General features: G+C 40.0%; 1 pseudogene; it reads right to left on the bottom strand.

The window, feature by feature from the left end:
- Positions 1 to 343: 343 nt before the first annotated feature.
- On the bottom strand, positions 344 to 3,767 carry LOC129024561 (ribosome biogenesis protein NSA2 homolog; annotated as a pseudogene).
- Between the last annotated feature and the right edge of the window lie 8,355 nt (positions 3,768 to 12,122).

The raw sequence follows: 12,122 nt of genomic DNA, 5'->3' as shown, positions 1-12,122 counted from the left end.
TCCTCAGTGACCTAACATCCTGGGAATGCAGAGAGTTTAGGGGTGTGGAGCAGCTTCTGACCTGAAAAACCTGCTGCCCTCACCCAAGGAGAAAAGACTGTAGTGATACATTATGTAAATGAACCCTTAGAACTTCCTACAGATGGTGGCCTTTTGGTTCTGTAAAAATCCTCCAGATACACAGAAGATGGAATTGTGAAATATGGTAGTGGGGCAGGGAACATGCTCCCTTCCACTTGCAAACACTTTTAAAATTGACTACTCTCTTTTTACTTTCTGAAATCTTTTTTTAACCATTTTAATGTTTGCAATTTAATAAATAAATCTCTTGATGATTGCAGACATGTAAGGCTGTTTGGTGGTATTCAGAAACATCACAGTAATGGCAGTTTTTTCAATTGGTTTGTAGTCCTCAATAATTATATATTAAATTGCTGTCAAACCAGTAAGACTGCATTTATGCATCCATCATTTTCAGGATTGTTGGTAACCTGGGCATATTTTCCCCAAATAACTTTGCCTCCTTGCGTCACAAGTCCCAGTTTGCTCACATTTACCTCAATGACAGTACCTTTGGTAATAACACCCAAAGTTGTATACAGTAGGGATGAGGGATTCTTCTTTACACCAAGTATTGGTAGGCAAAAGGTGGCTTTCAGTTCAGGATGTGTTACATGGGCTTTCTTGAAACACAAGCCCATTGGCCTGATGAGTCTTTCATATTTAGGTGGTTTTCTTGTAAAGCCATCTCCAACAAAGCAGACTTTAGTAACCATCCTCTTCCATGCCTTCTTCTTTCTCTTTCCTGTTCAAATAACTTTTCATACTTTTGTTTCTCCTTGGACACATACTTCAGGCAGAGGGACTTCCCATTTTCCCACCTTCTCTTTTCGTTTCTGTTTAATCATATTGGAAAGTACCGTAGCTCGAGATTGTCCCTCTCTGTCCAGCAAATAGGCAGGTACTGATCCCTGTGGAGTCTTTTCTTTCTTTTTTTTTTTTTAATTATACTTTAAGTTTTAGGGTACATGTGCACAATGTGCAGGTTAGTTACATACGTATACATGTGCCATGCTGGTGTGCTGCACCCATTAACTCATCACTTAGCATTAGGTATATCTCCTAATGCTATCCCTCCCCCATCCCCCCACCCCACAACAGTCCCCAGAGTGTGATGTTCCCCTTCCTGTGTCCATGTGTTCTCATTGTTCAATTCCCATCTATGAGTGAGAACATGCGGTGTTTGGGTTTTTGTCTTTGCAATAGTCTACTGAGAATGATGATTTCCAATTTCATCCATGTCCCTACAAAGGACATGAACTCATCATTTTTTATGGCTGCATAGTATTCCATGGTGTATATGTACCACATTTTCTTAATCCAGTCTATCATTGTTGGACATTTGGGTTGGTTCCAAGTCTTTGCTATTGTGAAAAGTGCCACAATAAACATACGTGTGCATGTGTCTTTATAGCAGCATGATTTATAGTCCTTTGGGTATATACCCGGTAATGGGATGGCTGGGTCGAATGGTATTTCTAGCTCTAGATCCCTGAGGAATCGCCACACTGACTTCCACAGGGGTTGAACTAGTTTACAGTCCCACCAACAGTGTAAAAGTGTTTCTATTTCTCTACATCCTCTCCAGCACCTGTTGTTTCCTGACTTTTTAATGATTGCCATTCTAACTGGTGTGACATGGTATCTCATTGTGGTTTTGATTTGCATTTCTCTGATGGCCAGTGATGATGAGCATTTTTTCATGTGTCTTTTGGCAGCATAAATGTCTTCTTTCGAGAAGTGTCTGTTCATATCCTTTGCCCACTTTTTGATGGGGTTGTTTGTTTTTTTCTTGTAAATTTGTTGGAGTTCATTGTAGATTCTGGATATTGGCCCTTTGTCAGATGAGTAGGTTGTGAAAATTTTCTCCCATGTTGTAGGTTGCCTGTTCACTCTGATGGTAGTTTCTTTTGCTGTGCAGAAGCTCTTTAGTTTAATTAGATCCCATTTGTCAATTTTGGCTTTTGTTGCCATTGCTTTTGGTGTTTTAGACATGAAGTCCTTGCCCATGCCTATGTCCTGAATGGTAATGCCTAGGTTTTCTTCTAGGGTTTTTATGGTTTTAGGTCTAACGTTTAAGTCTTTAATCCATCTTGAATTAATTTTTGTATAAGGTGTAAGGAAGGGATCCAGTTTCAGCTTTCTACATATGGCTACCCAGCACCATTTATTAAATAGGGACTCCTTTCCCCATTGCTTGTTTTTCTCAGGTTTGTCAAAGATCGGATAGTTGTAGATATGCAGCGTTATTTCTGAGGGCTCTGTTGTGTTCCATTGATCTATATCTCTGCTTTGGTACCAGTACCATGCTGTTTTGGTTACTGTAGCCTTGTAGTATAGTTTGAAGTCAGGTAGCATGATGCCTCCAGCTTTGTTCTTTTGGCTTAGGATTGACTTGGCGATGCGGGCTCTTTTTTGGTTCCATATGAACTTTAAAGTAGTTGTTTCCAGTTCTGTGAAGAAAGTCATTGGTAGCTTGATGGGGATGGCATTGAATCTATAAATTACCTTGGGTAGTGTGGCCATTTTCATGATATTGATTATTCCTACCCATGAGCATGGAATGTTCTTCCATTTGTTTGTATCCTCTTTTATTTCATTGAGCAGTGGTTTGTAGTTCTCCTTGAAGAGGTCCTTCACGTCCCTTGTAAGTTGGATTCCTAAGTATTTTACTCTCTTTGAAGCGATTGTGAATGGGAGTTCACTCATGGTTTGGCTCTCTGTTTGTCTGTTATTGGTGTATAAGAATGCTTGTGATTTTTGTACATTGATTTTGTATCCTGAAACTTTGCTGAAGTTGCTTATCAGCTTAAGGAGATTTTGGGCTGAGACAATGGGGTTTTCTAGATATACAATCATGTCGTCTGCAAACAGGGACAATTTGACTTCCTCTTTTCCTAATTGAATACCCTTTATTTCCTTCTCCTGCCTGATTTATGAGGCCAGCATCATCCTGATACCAAAGCCGGGCAGAGACACAACCAAAAAAGAGAATTTTAGACCAATATCCTTGATGAACATTGATGCAAAAATCCTCAATAAAGTACTGGCAAACCGAATCCAGCAGCACATCAAAAAACTTATCCACCATGATCAAGTGGGCTTCATCCCTGGGCTGCAAGGCTGGTTCAATATACGCAAATCAATAAATGTAATCCAGCATATAAACAGAACCAAAGACAAAAACCACATGATTATCTAAATAGATGCAGAAAAGGCCTTTGACAAAATTCAACAACCCTTCATGCTAAAAACTCTCAATAAATTAGGTATTGATGGGACGTATCTCAATAAGAGCTATCTATGACAAACCCACAGCCAATATCATACTGAATGGGCAAAAACTGGAAGCATTCCCTTTGAAAACTGGCACAAGACAGGGATGCCTTCTCTCACCACTCCTATTCAACATGGTGTTGGAAGTTCTGGCCAGGGCAGTTAGGGAGTCTTTTCATTATTCTTTTGTTTGGTGTTTCTCTTTCCATGCATCTTGATAGTCTTTTTCATTCGTATTTTCTCAGCATGGCGTGGTTTATGGTAAAGCTTAGCCTTCAGACCATCATTTTCTTTGCCTTCTTTGAACATTCGTGAGCCTCTCGACTTTCCTTCTTTCTCTTTTTCTCATGGTAATCCAAACGATATCCATAGCGTTTACAGTGTAATTCAATATATTCGTTCTGTGGCATGGTGAAGGCCGCAGAGCCGCCAGTAGCAGCCTCTGGGGTGCGAAAATGCTCTCAATTTTCAGGTCTCAGAGACCCACGAGCCGAGGCCGCGCAGTCCTCTCTGAAATCTTTTTTTTTTTTTTTTAAGACGGAATTTTGCTCTTGTTGCCCAGGCTGGAGTGCAGTGGCATGATCTTGGCTCACCACCACCTCCACCTCCCAGGTTCAAGTGATTCTCCTGCCTCAGCCTCCCAAGTAGCTGGGATTACAGGTATGTGCCACCATGCCTGGCTAATTTTGTATTTTTAGTAGAGACGGGGTTTCTCCATGTTGGTCAGGCTGGTCTTGAACTCCCGACCTCAGGTGATCCGCCTGCCTCGGCCTCCCAAAGTGCTGGGATTACAGGCGTGAGCCACCACGCCTGGCCTACTCTCTGAAATCTTAAAGCAACATAGGGTACATGTGTAGGGACAAGTCTTGCTGAGTGGAGAGGAGGCAGAGACAGAGCCAGCAATTGGTTTCTGGAAAAGGCAGACAGAACTATGAAGTTTGGGGAAAAGAAAAGTAGGCCATTGTAACAACAGCTATTCTCATATTATTGGAAATTTGGTAGGCTAAGTATGGGCAAATTTGCATGTTAGGAAAAGAAATAAACTAATAGTTTTCAATTTCATTTGCTCCACAAGAACTTAAAAGACTATGGGCGTAGGACTGTGAGGCACTGTGGGAGAACTAAATAATAGCTTATATTTATGAGCACTTACTATATTCCTGGCATGGTACTAGGTGTTTTATATGCTTTTTTTTTTTTTTTTTTTTTTTTGAGTTGGAGTCTCGATCTGTCACCCAGGCTGGAGTGCAGTGGTGCGATCTCGGCTCACTACAACATCCGCCTTGTGGGTTCAAGTGATTCTCCCGCCTCAGCCTCCCAAGTAGCTGGAATTACAGGGACCCGCCATCATGCCCAGCTGATTTTTGTATTTTTGTAGAGACGGGGTTTCACCATGTTGGCCAGGCTGGTCTTGAACTCCTGACCTCAGGTGACCCACTTGCCTTGGCCTCCCAAAGTGTTGGGATCACAGGCGTGAGCCACTGTGCCAGGCCTATATGCATTATTTCATTTGATCCCCACAACGACCCTTATGAGGTAGGTATTGTTATCTCCCATTTTACAGTTGATTCTAAGGCATAGGAAGGTTAAGAGGCTTGTCCAAGGTCACAGCTAGTGTCAGAGACAGGATTCAGTCCTATGCCCTTAGGCTCCAGAGCTTACGCTCTTAATCATGGTACAAGCCTCTAAGTCCTCTTAGGTCCTTATGAAAGCATTTTAATGTGTTAGTGGTTTCAGCAGTATTTTCTGAGCTATGGTTGGGTTCATCCCAAACATATTTTCCCCTTAAACGCTCCTTATCAGGAGGCACCACTGAATTCTCTCTAGAGAGAGAAGTCCTAAAAAGCCTGAGATGAAAGCTGAGCATATGCTCACATGTACTTGTAGATTTGTACTGGGATAGTGAGGAGAAGGATGGTAGAGGGGCCCATTTCCTTTCTAGTTTCAGGACATTAACTCCTGTATGCTCTTCCTTACACACCTTTCAAACTGTGGTTGTGGGAAGAAAACTGGAGAGAGCAGTTCCTGCTAAGGGTTGTATGAACTCTGACTCCAGGAACAACCAATCAGGCCAGTGCTGAAGCCCATTCCCTTCCACTTCATCTTGCCAGCACTGCTCTTACTCCTGCTAGGAAGCTGACTTCTAGTTCTAGAGCAGGCCGAGGGAAGTGGACAGTAGAGAATAATGCCCCTCCCTAGAGCCTAGGTCAACCTTCAGTGCCCTTTCAGCTAGCCCCTTCATGCCTGCATCTCGTATGGTCATGGTCCTTAACATTACAGAGTTTATTGTCACGTTCCAGGGTGAGGGTGGGGCGGGCATCTGTGGGGTAGGGTACTCACCAGGACTTTCCATCTAAGCCCATGGGGCTTTATATCTAGGAAATTCTTTAGTACATAATCAGCTGACTCTACCCTGTGAAATACTTACCTACTCAAGAGTGGGAACCCTTGTTCTCTGAAGCCTTTGCTATTGGGCTGTCTTACTATCTTCAGAGGACACATATGTCCATAATCTTACCACGTCTTTCCTCCTGAAGGATTGGCGCAATCAGTCACACACTTTAGACCTTAGAGCCCTTGGGGTACATAGCGGAAATATGTTGAGTCTTGGCAAAAGAACGTACACTGTGTGAAACTGGCAAGTAGTGAGGCCAACCTGTGTGAGATATGTGAACTAAGTATGAAAAGAACACACATTCCAGCCGGGCGCGGTGGCTCACACCTGTAATCTCAGCACTTTGGGAGGCCAATGCAGGTGGATCACCTGAGCTCAGGAGTTCGAGACCATCCTGGGCAACATGGTGAAACCCTGTCTCTACTAAAATACAAAAAATTAGCCAGGCATCGTGGCGTGCACCTGTACTCACAGCTACTTGGGAGGCTGAGGCATGAGAATCGCTTGAGCCCAGGAGGTTGCAGTGAGCCGAGATCATGCCACTGCACTCCAGCTTTGGCTATGGAGTAAGACTCCATTTCAAACACACATACACACACTTACATACACGTGCGCACACACACACACACACACACTCCATGCATGAAAATAATATCTGAATAGCACTTTATAATATGAAAAGCACATTTACACACATTATCTGTTACCAATGCATCATTGTTAGGATAAACCCTCTGAGTTATACACATGGATTTGCATTGTTTTAACATTCAATTCACCAAGGATTAAGCTTTTATTTTTTGCCAAGAAAACCTATATGGATATCTCAAAATGCTGTGTAGATCCTGAAAGACTTAAAAATGAATTCCATATACCTAGTGTAAGAGATGTGGAAGATAAACAGGTACTCTCACACGTTATTGGTATGAGTGTAAGATATTGATGTACATTTTGAAAAGTGATTTGTTAATATTTGTGAAAATTAAATTGACATACATTGTGTCTCAGAATTTTAACCACCAGAAAATTTTCCTATGGAAACATAGTCACAATTACACGAAGAGTTATGCATAGGGGTGTTCATTGCCCCTCTGTTTATAATGGTGAAAAACTGATAACTTAAATTTTCATCTATGGGGAAATGACTAAACTGTAACAGTTCCATAATTGGAATACTATCTACCCATTAAGAGGAATGGGGTGGCTGCATACAGCATGTGCTGAATGAGAAGATAAGGGACAGGTCAGGTGTGGTGGCTCACGCCTGTAATCCCAGCACTTTGGGAGGCCAAGGCAGGAGGATTGCTTGAACTTAGGAATCTGAGATCAGCCTGGGCAACAGAGTGAGACCGCGACTCTACTAAAAAGAAAAAGAAAAATCAGTCAGGCATAGTGGTGTGTACCTGTAGTCCCAGCTACTTGGGAGGCTGAGGTGGGAGGATCACTTGAGCTCAGGAGATTGAGGCTGCAGTGAGCCATGATCGCACCACTGCACCCCAGAATGGGTGACACAGCAAGATCCTGTCTCAAAAACTAAAAAAAAAATTTTTAAGTGACAAAAGCAAGTTGAAGAATAAAATGTGTAAGATGAGGCTATAAAGAATCATTCAAAATTTGGAAGCAAGAGTAAGATGGGAAGAATAATGACTACCCTCACTTAAGATCTCCATGTCCTGCTCTTCAGAACCTGTGAATACGTTATGTTACATAGCTGGGGGAATAAGGTTGCAAATCAGTTTACCTTGAAATAGGGGAGTTACCTTGAATTATCCAGGTGTGCTTGATATAATCACAAGGATCCTTATAAGAGAGAAGGTGATGCGAAGATGGAGGCAAAGAGATTTGAGGATGCTATGCTGTTGGTTTTAAAGATGGAGGAAGAGGCCACGAACCAAGGAGTACGAGAAAGCAGCTTCAGAAGCTGGAAAAAGCATGGAAACATTCTCTCATAGAACCTCCAAAAGGAACATGGCCCTTCTGACATGTTGATTTCAGCCTTGTGAAACAGATTTCTAACTTCTGATCTCCAGAACTGTTAAGAGAATAAATGTGTGTTGTTTTAAGCCACCTAGTTTTTGGTAATTTGTTACAGCAGCACTAGGAAACTAATACAAAAGGAAAGATGACTACTTGATGCTTTAATGTCATGTTAAGATAATTTTTTTTAACAGGCCTCTCTGAGGGTCATCTGACTCTCTACGTCTAGACAATTGCAATTTAACACAATTGATGAGATTCCAGTCAATTTACAATTCTGTAAAACTGGCAAGATGCAGTGACATTGTTTTCTGTCCACCTAAAGAAGACGCCACAGGGAGAAGGGGAGGGATGAATAAGTGGAGCACAGAGGATTTTTTAGGGCAGTGAAATTACTCTGTATGATACTACATTGGTGGGTACATATCATTATATATTTGTCCAAACCCATAGAATGTACAACATCGAATGAACCTTAATGTAAACTATGAACTTTGGGTGATTATTATGTGTCAGTGTATCTTCATCAATTGTAACAAATGCACTACTCTGATGAGCGATGTTGATGAAGAGGGAGGCTATGCACTTGTAGTGGGAGGGTATATATGGAAAATCTTCCTACCTTCCTTTCAGTTTTGCTGTGAACCTAACCTAATGCTAAGTGACGAGTTAATGGGTGCAGCACACCAGCATGGCACATGTATACATATGTAACTAACTTGCACATTGTGCACATGTACCCTAAAACTTAAAGTATAATAATAATAAAATAAAAAAATAGTCTTTTTTAAAAGAAAAACCTGGACTATAACATTATTGGATGAAACAGACAATCAATTATGTTAATATTGACAATTGATTTAATAGAACTGTCTTGGCTCTAAAATTGTAATTTTAAATGCATCTTTGTAGAAATAAAACTATATATTAAACTATATGTTCATTAAATTATTTTTTAAAAGACACCACTAGTTTGGTTCTTATTGCCCTGTAGAACATTAACCAGCTTTGATTCTAATTTAGCAATCTTATTTTAGTATTCCTTTGGTGTTTTTACTGACTATATATAAAATACCAGTTTTCATATCCTCTTTTGAGTTGGCTGCCGCCTTACTGGTTTCCTCCTCAATGAGTTAAATAAATCTTTGATACGTATGAATTCTCTATTTGTATGAAACTTATACTTCTTTGTTTTAGATTTATTTTGAGAATCATATGTTAACAATGATCCCATTTTTGTAAAATACAAAACCAACAATATTGGCGGGGGGGTAGAGGAAAATGTTTCAAGCTTTTTTCAGCAGTTCTGTTTGGGAAGGTGGGAGAGAATACTAGAGATTTCTCCTGTGTTTAGTGTTTTGCAACATTTAGATTTTGTATAAATTTACACGATATTTGTAATCAGAAAAATACATTGCTTTAAAAAGTAAATATGTATGAAAATGATTCACACACAGTGTGCGCCCTCAACAAGTTTAAGATCTGGCTAAAGATAGAGACGTGCTTCATTCAACTAAATAGAAATACAAGGCCAGTTATGATAGGTGCCTTTGAAGGAAGGGGGCTATCATCTGTTGAGTGCCTGTGAGATACCAAGGGCCATCTTGGATCATTAATATAGGTTCATTTTATCATCACAATGACTCTGTGAGGTAGATTCTGTCTCTCTTTTTCATATAAAAAAGCTGAAGCTGAGAGTAACTTGCCCACGGTCACACAGCTACTAAGACAAAGAGCCAGAATTTAAGCCCTGGTCTTATTCCAAAGCTCATATTCTTTCCATTTTACTGTACTACCTCCCATAGATGTTGGGACCCATGGTCTGGACTGGGTAGGACTGAAGTCAGTGAGCATTTTATACTCATTGTTGGCTCTTTAAATTGGGGCAGATCTAGTCATACATCACACAGAAAACAGGCAAAAGGCCTCTATTTCTAATATTTATCCAAACCAGCTCATGGCTTAGCCTGCTGTATATGGTTCCCTGCCCTCCATGTGCTTATATTCTTGGCTTTGGGCTCCAGCCCTTCTTCCTTTCCTGACCCGTTTGGCTCTGCTTCTCTGGTTTACCAACTTCTACCTGCCTCACTTGATTTTCCAACTTTCTCTTCTCCATTGGATTGGCTCACTTACCCATAAGACCTTCCTTCTGCCAGCCTCAACCCCCAGGTATCAACACCCGCTGGACAAGCTTCCCTGTCTCCCAGCCAGGAGAGTAGGATTAAACAGGCATAGCCAGGTCAGAAAACTTGAACTTCCCTGGGAGTGGCATGGAAGAATCATGTGCTTAGGGGGCCAAGCCAGGAATTCAGCACCAGAGCAGGAAAGCAGGAACTTATCTAATTAAGAATGAAGATGAAAGCTTTTTAATTTTAATGAAGTCCAGCTTATCGGTTATTCCATGGATCATACCTTTGGTGTTGTATCTAAAAGGTCATCATCATATCCAATGTCATCTAGATTTTCTCCTATGTTATCTTCTAGGAGTTTTATCATTTTGTGTTTTACATCTAAGTCTCTGATCTATTTCGAGTTAATTTTTTGAAGAGTGTAAGGTCTGGGTGTTTTTTTTTTGTTTGTTTGTTTGTTTGTTTGTTTGTTTGTTTCTGCATGTGTATGTCTGGTTATTCCAGTACTATTTGTTGAAAAGACCATCTTTGCTCCATGGTATTGCATTTGCTCCTTTACCAAACATCAGTTGACTATTTACGTGAGTCTATTTCTGGGCTATCTCTACTGTCCCATTGATCTATTTGTCTACCCTTTCACCAATACCACACAGTCTTGATTACTGTAGCTTTATAGTAAGTCTTGAAATTTGGTAGTGTCAACCTCTTTGTTCTTCCTTTCCAATATCGAGTTGGCTATTCTGGGCCTTTTGCCTCTCCATAAATACTTTAGAATCAGTTTATTGATATCCACAAAATAATTTGCTGGGATTTTGATTGGGATTGTATTCAAGCTATAGAAGAATTTGGGAAGAACTGACAGCTTGACAATATTGATTCTTCTTATCCATGAACATGGACTATTTCTTCATTTATTTAGTTATTATTTGATATCATCCATCAAAGTTTTGTAGTTTTCTTTATATAGAACTTGTACATATCTTGTTAAATTTATACTTAAGTATTTTATTTTGGGGGGCGCTAATGTAAATGTGCATATGAAAAGATATTTGACATCATATGTCATTAAGGAATTGCAAATTAAAACAACAACAAGATACTACTACACACCTGTTAGAATGTCCAAAATCCAAAACACTGATAATACCAAATGCTGTAGAGCAACAGGAACTCCAGTTCATTGAAGGTGGGAATAAAAATGGTACAGCCAGTTTGGAAGACAGTTTGGTAGTTTCTTACAAAACTAAATATACTCTTACCATACAATCCAGCAATCATGCTCCTTGATAATGTGTTATAAATTTCAAATTCTACTTGTTCATTGCTGGTATATAGGAAAGCAATTAATTTTTGTATATTAATTTTGTATCCTGCAACCCTGCTATAATTATTAGTTCCATTTCCAGCAGTTTTTTGTCAATTATTTCAGATTTTCTGCATAGAAAATTATGTTAACTACAAAGACACTTTTATTTCTTTCTTCCCAATCCATATACAGTTTATTTCCTTTTCTTGCTTTATTGCATTATCTAGGACTTCCAATATGTTGGAATGCAGTGCTGAGATGAAATGTTCTTGCCTTTTTTTGTTGTTGTCTTTTTGTTTTTTTCCTTGTTTCTGATCTTAGCAGAAAGCTCCAAGTTTCTCATCATGAAGTATGATATTAGTTGTAGGTTTTTTTTTTTTTTTTTTTTTTAATGTATGTTCTTGGCCAGGCGTGGTGGCTCACGACTGTAATCCCAGCACTTTGGGAGGCTGAGGTGGATGGATCACGAGGTCAGAAGATTGAGACCATCCTGGCTAACACGGTGAAACCTTGTCTCTACTAAAAATACAAAAAAATAGCCAGGCATGGTAGCAGGCGCCTGTACTCCAGGTACTCGGGAGGCTGAGGCAGGAGAATGGCGTGAACCCTGGAGGCGGAGCTTGCAGTGAGCCGAGATCGCGCCACTGCACTCCAGCCTGGGTGACAGAGCGAGACTCCATCTCAAAAAAAAAAAAAAAAAAAAGATGTTCTTTATCAAGTTGAGGAAATTCCCCTCCATTCCTAGTTTGTCAAGCATTTTTATCATGAATGGATGTTAGATTTTGTCAGCTTTTTTCTGTATCTATTAATAGGATCATATGGTTGCTATTTAGTCTGTTAATATGATGAATTACATTAATTGATTTATAAATGATAGAACAGACTTCCATTCGTGGGATGAATCCCACTTGTTCTTGATATATTATCCTTTTTTATATTGTTGGATTAAATTTGCTAATACTTTGTTAAGAATTTTTGC

The sequence above is a fragment of the Pongo pygmaeus genome, chromosome X (assembly GCF_028885625.2).
Source record: "Pongo pygmaeus isolate AG05252 chromosome X, NHGRI_mPonPyg2-v2.0_pri, whole genome shotgun sequence".
Taxonomy (NCBI): Eukaryota; Metazoa; Chordata; class Mammalia; order Primates; family Hominidae; genus Pongo; species Pongo pygmaeus.
Note: the sequence above shows the minus strand (reverse complement) of the source record. Positions and strands in the feature narration are given on the sequence as shown.